General features: G+C 45.9%; 1 long non-coding RNA gene across 1 annotated transcript; it reads left to right on the top strand.

Annotated features, from left to right (window-relative positions):
* Positions 1 to 9,636: 9,636 nt before the first annotated feature.
* Positions 9,637 to 11,872, top strand: LOC311321159. The gene is made up of 5 exons (XR_014630870.1): positions 9,637 to 9,775; positions 10,723 to 10,841; positions 10,938 to 11,019; positions 11,265 to 11,336; positions 11,762 to 11,872. It is a non-coding gene; the product is annotated as an uncharacterized lncRNA (long non-coding RNA).
* The last annotated feature ends 1,198 nt before the right edge of the window (positions 11,873 to 13,070 follow it).

Genomic DNA, 13,070 nt, shown 5'->3' with positions numbered 1-13,070 from the left:
TAGCTGCCTCTATACTGATGAAGCTAAATGGTGCTAAATGTTTGTGCTCCCAAAATAGGCCGTACATAAATAACCCAATAAATAGCCCAGTTTTTGTCCATGTCTTCCAAAGGGATGGAGGTTGTGGGGATTAGCCCACACTGTTGTGTTGGCATTTTTCGGCCACGGGAAGGAATTACTATAAGCCTATTCACTAAAGAGCAGCCCGGCTATTTTCATATCTGACCTCCATGCCGTCTACCCTGTCTATCCTCTCCAAGCTGGGCATCATTCAACGCTCAACCCCCGCCCCCCCCCTCCCTGTTCAGTCAGTGGTTTATTTGTCTACCCCCCCCACCCCCATCCGTTTCGGCTCCCGCCATGAGGTGAACCTCATCCGTGTCCGCAGCCACAGCAGATGCAGTCCCCTCTCTCGCTGTACCACCCTCTCGTTTCCTTACTTCCTCCACCTCGCCGTGGAGTCCGCCGTTCCGGCATAGCAAATCTCCCTCTCCAGATCAATTATTCCCACAAAAAAAAGTATGCGGAGGGGCATGAAATATTTATGCTGCAGAGGCAGAACGCGGGGGCCTGAAAGCTCCCTCCCCAGTGCGGGGGTGTTGCATCTGCTGTATTTTTCATGATGACGGAGGGTACTGCAGAGACGGGGCCCGGGAGGCGCTCGGGGGCCGTTTTCAGGGGAGCTAATTCGGTCGGCGGTCCAGACCGAGCCTGTCCAAGCCTTGCTCAGGAGGGGGCCGTCCCCAGGGACCCACAACCCCCCTCTCTCCTTCTTCAACAGTTTCACATACTCTGACTGTCATTTAATGGGCTGCAATGTCAACTGGCTGGGTTCTGAGATGGAGAAGAGGGGAGAATCTCTCTCTCTCTCTCTCTCTCTCTCTCTCTCTCACACACTGGTGTTTTTTTCATGTCTCTCTCAACATTAATGGTGTTTACCATTTTCTCCTCAGCCAGTCCTGTTTGAAGAATGGTCCAGAGGCTTGGTCTGCCAGGTTCACCTGCTATATTCAGGAAGACTTGAAGGCTTCCGTTGCAACTCAAGAGATGTACGTTAGGTATTATGTATTGTAGATTTATTTCAGAATAAAACAAAATAATAGTACAGTATCTGTGTGTGTATGTGTGTATTGTATGCGTGTATGTGTGCACATGGAGTGCGTTTATGCCTGTGTGCATACATGCGGCAGCGAAACATTTCCCGCACGCATGTTCATCATAGTGTCTTATAATGTCTTCTGCATGTTGCATCAAAAAATCATGAGCATCGTCCTCTTGTGTTCGGCAGCTCCAGCTGACTGTGACAAGACCTCTACAGGTCATTGTTTCCACAGCTGTCATGTCACCTTTTGTATTCCCTCCCCTCGACCACATTGTAACATACAAAAATTAATTTGGCTGTCAAAATGGCAGATGCTGCATATGCGTGTGTGTGTGTGTAACTGCATTATGTGAATGTGATCTTGCACTGCGTTGTGTGACTCTTGCTACTGTTGGATTTTGATATTGATTTGTATCTTTGATTGAAAATCCAATAAAGAAATTGAAGTGTGTGTGTGTCGCCACATACAGTACTGTATGCAGACTGGACATACAGTGCGGAGGCGGACTGGAAATGTATGTCGTTGAGGTTCCCAAAGCTTGTGCTCGTTTGTGTTCAAGGATTTCTTGTCACATGTGAACACAAATGAAGATATTAGATTTTGTGTTGCAAAAATAGGACGGATAGTGCCTGAGAAACACCCATGTGAGTGCGCCTCATTGTTATCATTGTGTGCAGGTTGAACGTTACTTTGACATCAGATCAACATCCCATTTGTTGTTCTGAAATGAACTTGGAGGACAAGATTGTGGCTCATCAATCCCACAGAACGCCTGGTTATTTTCAATACCGTGGTCCACTGCCTCACTTGCACACTCCACACTCCGCTCCAGAGAAACGCGGCAATGATGCAAATTCTTTGTCTGTCTGCAAATCAAGACAAGTAAGAAATGGCACCTACACTCCTCACCCAACAAAAGGTGAAAGCTGCAAGTTCCAGAGTTACAGTATAGACTGCCAGTCAAAATGGTTTGTCGATTGACTTACAAGCATGTAGGTGGAATAGATTTGATCCTATTCAGTGCCACCGGCTGTAATACGTTAGCATTGGTAACTAGAAATGGTACTCAGAGAGCACAGACAGACCTCCGCCCCTGAATGCATTTTGTGGCTCTGGGCCAAAATCAAATGGGTTCTAAATTGGCCCATGCTCCACCCTTCTACTGCTCTCAACAAAAAAAAAACACTAAGATCTGCCAACCTGCACACAGTTCGCGTAGTAGGTAAAACAAAAAGTTTTCCACTGATTTATATTGTACATTTTTAATCTGTGCGACCTCGGAATACAGGAAATTAAGCTTTTGATACTCAACATTTCCTGGAAGAAGACCCCCGAACTCTCACTTACAGTACCACCACTGCCTCATTCTGAGCCAGGAAAAACCCTGGAGGTGAATGGGTGGCTGTATTTGGCCATCTCTGTGGCGCCCCCCACGGGTCACAGCCAACGGGGTGCAGCGCGGTGTACTCTGGGCTCTCCCCCCGCACACCCCAGTCCCAGCCCTGTGTCTCTAGCACCCTCACACAGGTAGCTGGCTTTGCCCTCCTCGGGTCACAGCCGGCAGGGGAAAATGTGGTGCAGTCCGGGCTCTACCCGTGCACACCCCAGTCTAAACCTTGTGTCTCTAGCACAGGGAGCTGGCTTCATTCAAAGTCATTCAAGTTTTCATCCATGGATTCGGCCCGTGATTCGGATCTGCTCTAAAGTGGCCCATGATACACCCTTCCACCAAGTTTCATAAAAATCGGTTTGATCGTTTTTGCGTAATCATAGTCCAAAAAATCAATGGATGTGAATGGTAATTGAGGTAAATAAGGAGTGAGGTAATAATATTATTGTATTGCTAAAACAGCCACCTGATTAGTCATTAAATTGGACGAATGCAGTGTCAAATGTGTCTTGTCCCATACATGCTGTACACTATGTTCCATTTTACCCGGCTGTCTCTAAGAGACCTTCGGAGAGAATTAGCAAATATTTAAAGGACAGGTTCGGAATTTAGCATTATAAGCCATGTTATAAGGTTATTTATGATCATATACAACGGCCGATATAACATTTTCATCAAACGGTGTCCTCTCGAGATATATCCCATCACCGCTAACACACTCAATGGATCCACAGGTGCATAGACAAAATCCCTCAAAAACACCATAAGCTCTCGGAAGCTCACTGAATGGTCACTGTTGTCCGTTGATGTTCTGACAAAAAAAAAACGCCACAAAGTGTGCTTCAGATCGGGTTTTATTCATAATTTTGCATAGAACTATTTTCACTCGCAGTACAAATGTCCGTAAGCCTCCGCTTGACTGAGTTTGGAAGCTACAGTAGAAGAAGAAGAGACGCTTCCGGGTCACTGGCTTATAATGCTAAATTCTGAACCTGTCCTGTTAGTTTTTCACATCCAGAGTATAACGTGTGAGGGGGCCGGGGAGGTTCGCTGGCTGATTCTTGACCTGTTCGAGGCCTGGCTAGGTGGTTTGGGGTGTATGATACTCCTAAACTACCCCCTTTCCTCCCCCCAGTCACCATTACACAAAAGCATACATTTGCCGGCAACCCAACACCACATAGCAGTTGAAATGAGGAGTAGGCGTGGCCTACCTTGGTCGTCAGCAGCCCTCACACCCTCCTCCTGGCGTCTCAGACTGGTCCGTCGTCTTCGGTGTCCTTGCAGTCCCTTCAGCTGGGTTCAAAAATAATAATAATAATAATAATAATAACTTTCATTTATATAGCGCCTTTCATAAAACCCAAGGTCGCTTTACATAGGGGCAGAAAAACAGAAAAACAGTTCTTAAAGGTCCATGGTCAATCCCGGGCAGAAACCAGCCTGCATAGTCCAAGTCCCCATGAGGGGTAGTTTAGTGAGCTGCCGAGTGTGTCCTAGCATGCCCCGATGGCTGCCACTCGTGTACATGCTGCTAGTCGCACACTCACTCCCTCCTTTACCCGGCGCTTCCACACTTCAGGCCACACGCCCCCCTCTAGACCACACTCACTCACGGACTTATAGCAGGCACATCCACACTCATTCAGTACTACCCAGGATTTCCAGCACTATCATGGACCCACTAATAGACATTGATACACAAAATGGGATTTAACTCACAACTAACTAGGCTTGCCTAGCCCTGCTGTGGCACTCTTAACTTCTAGAGGGCAGGGAAGGCGTAGGGAGGGTCCACACGTAACAAGAGTGACTACTACTTTGTTTTCTACTTAATATTCTACAGGGAGGTATGGAAGGTGGAGCTGGCAGCCCACAATATGACATCTGACCCAGTGTGAAAGCAAGTCAGCATTTGGAGTAAGTGACTGGGAAAATTGCATCATAACATGAATATTTAAAATGTGATGTCAAGAGGAACCATCATTATGGGAGCTACTCAGCTGTGGTGCTCTGGCTGATTGTGAAAGCAATAATGTTTCATGTGCTGCTATTCAATTGGCAAAATCTACTGCATCACCAGACGTGTGGTGCGCACGCACGCATGCACACACGCGCACACACACGCACACACACACACACACACACACACACACACAGTACACACACATCATCCTTACACGCATTGAAGGCATTTGCACTGAATGGTATCCAAGGTCAAGATGCAAGATTTCTTTATTCCTTCACAGGTGGTTCTAGTAGTGATTCCATATTTCCAGAAACAACAGTTAGCGACCATTTCAGAGGCATCCTCCCCCACTGTTAATAGAATAGCCTCAGAGAATCATGTCTCCCTAGTAATGGAGTAATACAATGCAATGTGTCATTTACCTTCACACGTTCACCTCTTAACAGCAAGTGCAGTATAATCAGAACCCAGCCCTTCTCGGCTCTCCTCTCCCCTAATCTCCTCCCCTCTCGGCTGCAAATTAGAGGTTAGCGTTCATTAATTATGGCGTCCATCCTCTCCCGGGCTCCTCTCAGCCCCAAATCAATTTAAGTGATCCCCCACCCCCCACTGTCTACGCCAACGTTTTGTTAGATGTCTTTATGAGGAAAAAATGATAGCATTAATTCTGTGGCCACCGCCAGCTGTTATGAAGATTTATCGCCATACTTAGCGTTAATACACCTTCCCCACCCCATCATATCTGGATGTTCCAGCCACCCCAGGTCGCCATAAAGGGGCACCTGCCACTCTTGTCATTCCCTGGGCTTGGTGTGAAATATGCTGGAGTGTAAAACAACCTGGACAAAGCAAGAGTTCATGTGGCAATTTATAGTTTAGTGATGGTTGTTAGGGCGGTCTCTGGGTGACCGGGTTGGTTAAAAAGGAAATAAGATCACTCTGTATCTGTCTCTTTGAATTCATGTTGAATGAATAACTCGGGAGATTCAATCGTTCTCGATAAGTGCATGTGGTGTACTACAATGCAGTAGCTTTTCTCCAATCCCTTTGCACACTCATGATTGTAATGTACTCTATTAAGCCCAAAGCACACAGCAAGTGACAGTAGACAGATGAACCATCTGCAGTGAGAATCGCATCGTTTTGAACCAGGTAAAGCATAGCGACATATGCGTACAGAGAGGACTTAAGTCAATTTTCCAGCCTCAAGGCACGTTCTTTACAAGTGTCCAATTTTCTGCGGGCTCTTGTAAAGGTATTAGTGACATTGGATGTTAAAAAAAATGTTTATAAAAATAACATTATTTTGGTTTGATTTATCAATCCCAGTGCCTGGATAAGTCTCCAGACATCTTTCATATGCATGTTAGGCCTAATTAGACTACAGCCCACACTGGGTCACTGTAATTCTTCAAGTCAATCAACTGTGATAATTCAGAGAGTAAAATTCCACCCTTAATCTGTTTGCCCTTTAGACTAAAACAAAGGCATCCACACAGCAATTCCCCTGCTCGGATTTAGGGTTCAGCATGAAGGATTTGGGATTTTATTGTGTTATATTTGCATTTGACATTTAATTTCTTTTCTTCTTATTTTTAAGCACACATGCATTCATTTTTTGTCAGAGTGACAAGCAACAAGTGAGGGTTGACACAGCCATGTGTTTGGGTATTCTATAAGCATCCTAAGTAAACCCTTCAAATACAATCCGTTGGTTCCAGTCCAGTGATGTGGCATTATTTGAATGAACACTCCAATCTGGGCATAGTTAATCAATTGCTGCTGCTATGTGGGTACAACTGAACTACATAATCCTATTATTCAGTGATGTTGTGCCCTTCAATAACCTGAGGTGGTACACCACCAATGATATGATTTCCATACATTCATTCTCCATTGAGTGGATATTAACTAGGCAGTTAATCCAAGCTTGAGACTTGGTGGAGACAGTATGTTTGGCAGCCGGCATCTCCAGCCTGCGGTCTCTTCTTCATTAGAAAACATCAGACGATTTGTACATTGGCACACGGCTCTGTCAGCCTCCGCCAGAAGCAACAACATGGGCATTTAATTGAACTCGCCATGATTCCCTCTCATCATTATGGTGCCCTTGTCTCTGAACACCAAATGAGCTCGCTCTGACTTTGAACCCCCACTCGCCAAACTAGCCATCCAAGTTCTCTCCGCTCCACTTCTCATCCTCCGCTCATCTAAGCGCTGTAATCCCATCTGACGCTCGATCCCAAAGGTGCGGTTGCATCACCCCAAGACCCCAGAAGTTATTTAGCCAGCAACACTCACTGCTGTCTTCAGTTGGAGTAACAACTGCTCCAATCAGTTAAGCTTGTTTTCAAACAGACCCTATGACAACCAGACAGGCCCGTCGTGACTCCTTACGGAGTGTAAAGGGGTTCCACCCTGATCTGTCAGGGAGGGATAGAACCAGCAGGTTTTTACTCTAACGTTCCACACCTACATGTGATTGACATTGGCAATTGACTGTGACTAAAGGGGCAAGGGTTGCTTTTGCCCCTCCGTCACAGTCTGACTTGAGATTTGTCTGCTATTACTGGCATGTGTGTACCTGTGTCTGTGTGTGTGTGTGTGTGTGTGTGTGTGTGTGTGTGTGTGTGTGTGTGTGTGTGTGTGTGTGTGTGTGTGTGTGTGTGTGCGTGCGACACAACTGAGAGTTGACATAGCTGGTCTGCTTCTTGATTGGGGTCCTGGACATCGATTGTTTGCTGAGAACGGCACCTCCTTGAAGGAGAGCATCTGTCGTTTGAGCTGCGTGTCCAGGGCCTTTTCTGATTGCTATGGTTCCTGGCAGCAGTCCTTTCAAAGGGCTGGGTTCTGCCATCCTGGATCACACCCTCCACCCCTACCTTTCCATGACACTTCAAGGCCATGTCCTGTGCTGGTCCTTAAGAGATGCTTTGAAGTTTTTTCCAAAGGCACATCAAAGGTAGCCAGGGCTGAGATGCACAAATGTCCGATAGCATTTGGTCACGCAGGATTGGACAGATTATACCATCTGACCCATGAAATGGACTGGAGGTGGTATGGTTATCAACTTAATTGTTGTCCATATGAAGATGTAGTAGAAAAGACATTATGTGCACTGGGGGCTTATCCTACAGACGAACAGTGACATTTGTAAGATGCCTCTATGTTATTGACACACCTGTGAAACAGAGGGCCTTTTCCATAATGTGAAACAACAGCTAATCTATCATTCCGAGCACATATTCCCACAGTGACATTCCCTTCTCATTTTATTCTGCTATAGAGCTCCTTCTCATTACCTGGTACCACTCATCAAAAATATTCCCTTCACAGCATCTGCAGGCTGGCTCCACACTGTCAGTCACCCACAGTGTCACACACACACACACACACACACACACACACACACCACCGCCAATATGATACAAGTTAATTAAGTACTCAGCTTGAGATGCGTCTGACAGTTAATTATACAGTTTAAATGAACTCAGATTCAAAAGTAAACCCTGGACTTTGACTCCAAAAATCATCTCTGTGTGCTTTGGCGAGGGAAAAAGAGTTATTGTCGCAGGTGTGGCGGATGAGGGAGATTGGTGTGGGAGTGGCAGTGGAATGTCTGAGTGGTGTGGGAGTGTTGTTGTATTTTGTTTGCCAGGTCCGATTGGTGAATGGTGGAGGCATTGAGCAGCGCAGGTGGTTAAGGGGCGGGACCAGACGAGAGTGTGGGACCTGTAAGCTGATTGCAAGGAGCTAGGGGAGACCACGCCGGATGCCGACCTAGATTTCATTCTGTGCTTGCTATTCTCCAGCTGAAGGGACGACCGTGTCCCCCCCCTCTCGGGTATGCAAACTTGTTGAGTTGCCCTACCCATTGAGCGAGTCTGCCTGAAGCGCTGATGTTTGCTCCTCTTTAACCTCCTGGGGCCTCATTTATCATTGGGGTACGACTTTTTTTACACGGCCCTTTCCACGATTTCAGGCATAAGCCCTCCCCCCCCCCCCACAGCACAATCTATCAACCAAAAAGGGCGTATATTTAGTCGCCTTTTTACACGCTTTTCTACGACACCTCTCGACTCGGCGTACCGATTTAGATGGATTTTTACACCCTTTTTGAATACAGGGAGAACTGGCGACGCCGGTGGTGCGTCGGTGAATTACAATGTGTGATGGAGAGAGGAAGAGCAAGAGTTTATAAACGCACAATCATGTAGGCTAATAGCCCAATTCAGCACAAACATATATCTCAATGCAAGATCATGTCCTGTCCTCTAACCGGCTCATTAATGGTCTGATATGGATTTGTTCCCCAAACTGAACCTATGCGCTGTCCCAAACCTTTCTGCGCAATATGTCCTCACACACCTAATGCAGGCACTCCATCAAACGGCAATAGTTGACCAATTCGATTGTCATTAATATGTGATCATGTGGACCCGTTTGCTGTTTGGTAAGCATATAAATGACAGTCCTCCTGTGCGTAATGCGAGCCAAATTGAATCCGGCGCTACTCGTCCTACTGGCCGAGATATAACTCCTAAGAGGTGGCGGCGATGGCGACTGCACCCACATATTGATACCCTACTAACACAGTACGTAAAACTGACGGGACACATTGGTGTAATTGTGGTAACTTTGCGACGGTACCAGCAGCGGACCTAGCCGACACCTAGCTGACACTTGCCTTTTCAGTCGCAAAATAACCAAAATAGCCGTCCTCAAGTACACTGTAAGGGAACGTAGCCGCCACTGCTGCTTAAATCCGTAACTACGATGTAATTAAATAACGTGACAATGTGGTTAGATCACAGTCCCAATCTGACTTTATTGGAAATGTGTCACAGTGGGTCAGAACATTTGTAAATTACTTAGGTTTTAAAATAAATTTTGAAGTCATACAGTTACAGAATTGTAATAATGAGGAGAAATCCTGCATGTCTGTTTTGTGTGTAATTTCTCATTTACAGTTAATATTAACACTAAAGATTTGCAGTCTAGGCCTAATAAAAATAATGATAAAAAATATGCCTATGAATAAAGTCCTAATTGTGCAACCTAAATGTGAGCAATGAACGCTGAGCAGTGAAGGTAGAATGCAAGGCATTGGGCTACTTTCTTAGGTGACACAATTGAAGAACTAGACAAACAAGTTACACACTCTGGTACAGTAGGTGGCTGTATGCACATCCGCCACTAAACCCAGCGAAGAAGAAGAAGAACGAGGACGGGTTAAACTTCCGGTCCGTTCGAAACAGAAACGATTGAGAAAGGCCAACACGCTGTCTTTGTCCCCGCGACAACACAGATCCTGTAAGTATCTCAATTTCAATGTATACATTAGTATGTATACATACATACTATGTATTTTGGTATCGTCCCAGATAAAACACCAACGTTATGTGCAAGCTACCCTTTTGTAATGATTATCTATATGCAGATGCTCTCTTTCCAATGTTAGCTAACTAGCTAGCCAGCTAACGTGATTAGCCTTAGTACATCATGGCTAGCTAAGTAGCCTACGTAAAATTACTCTGTCGCAATTATTGTTATAACTAGCTTTTGTGTAATTGTAGCTTAAATTATAATGTTGGCTTGGCAACTTGAGAATATTTCAGTTGTGTACACTATAACTTTTATGAAGTGTTGTCGTGGGCCATTGTTTCCTAATTACGGGCAATGGTGGAGTCTTCTCGAGTCTAGCAGGCTCGGGCGAGCTCCTGCACGTTCTTACTGTTTCATCGCTTGGAATAAAATGCGATAATTAGCTTACTCATTGATTTCGCATTAACCCACGACACCGTTAGTATGTGTTTGTTTTTAGGCATTCATTTTTCCGAAGTTAACGTTAACAGAATACTAGAAGCCCCAACAACGGAGCTAGGCTAGCTAGCAGGATTTGTTATAGCAGCCATCTTGGCTCATTTGGTTACAGCAGCCATCTTGGTGGATTTCATGTTACTCTTAACTGTTGAAATGGTTGCTCATTCTGTCAAACGGGTAAAGAATTGTGTACTACGTTTTCACTCGCATACAAATCCAAATTTTGCATAATAGGTACTCATGATGTGGACTACTAATATAGTGTCTTGCAAAATCTATTTAATTACTGAGTGTGAAGGGTGGTAGACATGTTGCCCTGTTCCTCTAAACGTGTCAGAAATCACGTGGTCCTGTGGAGTGGGCATGTCAGCCTACGAGAGGGTCACCCACCCACTCTCTCTCTCTCTCTCTCCCTCTCTCCCCTCCCATGCTCTCAGTTGCCAACCTCCCAGTTCTTGTTTGAACTGAGCAAGAAGCAGGTGAGCGGGACAGGAAGAGGCGCTAAGACGGGGACAGGCGTGGCCAGGGGCAGTCCTGGGACAGCACCACAGGCTCTGTGAGTCTTGTTCAGTTGAATGCCCTCATGAGTATTAACAGAAGAGCACCATATACATATGCACACATACACTCTAACATGTCGCTCTCTCCTCAGCTCAGCCCAATGGTCTCTGATGGTTCTGTCTGGCCAGCCCTTAGGTGGAGAAACACCTGATCATCAATAAAGGCAGGCACACGTAAGTACAAATGCACATACGTTTCCATAGACGGGATAAACAAATGGGGATATTGATATTGAGTTAATGTTAGCGGTAGACATGTGAGATTCATAAGACGCATCACTGACGCCAGTGACGCCACAATATCAGGGAAATTGAGCAATTGCTTCCCTGTAGTGCAAACTTGCAAGATTCGCTCAGTTATTAACCCTTCTTGCCTTTTTTGTTGTTGGTTTTCTCTCTCCTCCTTCCTCTCTGTGCAGTTCTCCTGTGTGCTGAGCCGCTATCCCATGTATTGCCACTGCTGACAGGGTAGAGCTCAGCCCCATGCAGAAGTGAGTGATGAGGAGAGGGAAGATCATTTCCCCGTTTTTTTTCCCTCCAGTTTTAGGAACCGTCTCAAGAATGTGTTCCCCACTTTTATGCCTTTAAATCAGGGTTGGAGTATTCCAGGTGTGTGGCCATGGCCATGAACACCAGTAGAGGAGGGAACCAAGTGTCTCATTCTCTCTCCACAGTTGTGTGGTTGTAACCCCCCACTAGCTACATATTCATTCAATCTTTATTTAACCTCGTGAATCAATTGAGAGTAAGCTCTCATTAACAATGACGTATAATCACTCTATATTTGAACTTGTACTACAGGTGAGATAATCCTTTTTAATGGTCTCTCTCATTCGCTCTCCTAGCTGTGATGTTAGAGTTGTGCAAGACTTGGGTGTTCTCCTGCTCTGAGTGCCCATTCTCCTATACCTCCCAGATCTACCTCCACAAGCACATCAAGAGGAGCCATGACAACCTCTGTCTCTGCTGAGGAACACACAGAGCATTATGAAGTAGCCAGTGCCTTGGCGAAGGTGTTTGAGCAGCAGTCATCAATGGATTAACTCCCAAGACACAAGGAAGAGACAGCGCAACACACACTATGACTCCAGTGACGAAGGTAATATAATAAAGTGCATTCAACAGTCCCAAAAGAGTACTACTTGAGTTGACTAATCTGAGCTAATTTACCTCTACTATATGTTCCAGTGCCCAGGCAGCCGGTCGGCAGAACTCAGACCAGACCAGCTATGCCAGGTGCCAGAGCCGGAAGGCCTGCTCTGCCAGTTATCAATGCAGGTATCCATGCATGTTTGTGTTGGTGAAATGTCTATGCATATTTGCACACTTACAGTTAACTCAGGACTTTCTGAAGACTCATGTACTCAGTTCACTAATTCGCTCATCTCACATCTCACTACTCGGCAGTAGATGTTCATCGCCCGGGTCCTTTGAGCCAGGGCGCTGTGAGCCCAGGCCCTTCAGCCCTTCAGACGTCCAAGCACGAGCAGCATGCATCAGCGATTAGCACCCCGGCCAGACCAGGTCAGGATCTGACATGTCTCATGTCGAGTTGATTCTTCCCCTTATGCCAGAATCACTACGCCGCCAGCACCATAGTTTCCTGCTCATCCCTTTATCCTCTGGTTTTCAGGTAGTTCTCTGATGCCATCGCCTGTGAGACCAACAGCTCCAACAGTGTTGCCATCAAGCTCTGCAGATGCTGGTATGCTGAATTTTGTGAACTACTTCATGCTGCATGTAGGGATATACTTTGAGTTGAATATCCATTATGGGACCGTACAATTACTTATAGCCACATCTGTGTTTAATATCCAGACTTCCAGAGGATGATGTGTCAGCAGTTCTCCAGCGTCATGCAGAGTCTGAGGGAGATGGCACAGACAATGATGAGGCTGGAGCAGAGACTGGCCGGCGAGTCTGCAGACAGCTATCGGGGAGCAGTACTGGATGACCTGCACCCTGCTAAAACGGAGGAGGAGCTGCTGGTCTTGGAGGAGCAGCTGAAGGACAAGGATCATCAAAGGAAGATGGTGAGTAACTTCAGGGCAGAACTTTGTTCCTTATTTTTGCAGGGAAGTGTTAAGGAAATGTAAAAGTAAATGATTGTCTTTATGTTTTGCAGACACGATATAAGCCAAGCACCACTGTGACGGAGGTGTCTGCCCAGTTGCAGGAGATGCTGAAACATGCCCCTGCTCGATTCAAAAAGGTATGTGATGTCA

Source organism: Borostomias antarcticus (genome assembly GCF_949987555.1).
Source record: "Borostomias antarcticus genome assembly, chromosome: 2".
In the NCBI taxonomy this organism is placed as follows: Eukaryota; Metazoa; Chordata; class Actinopteri; order Stomiiformes; family Stomiidae; genus Borostomias; species Borostomias antarcticus.
This window is presented reverse-complemented; position numbering and strand designations above follow the sequence as displayed.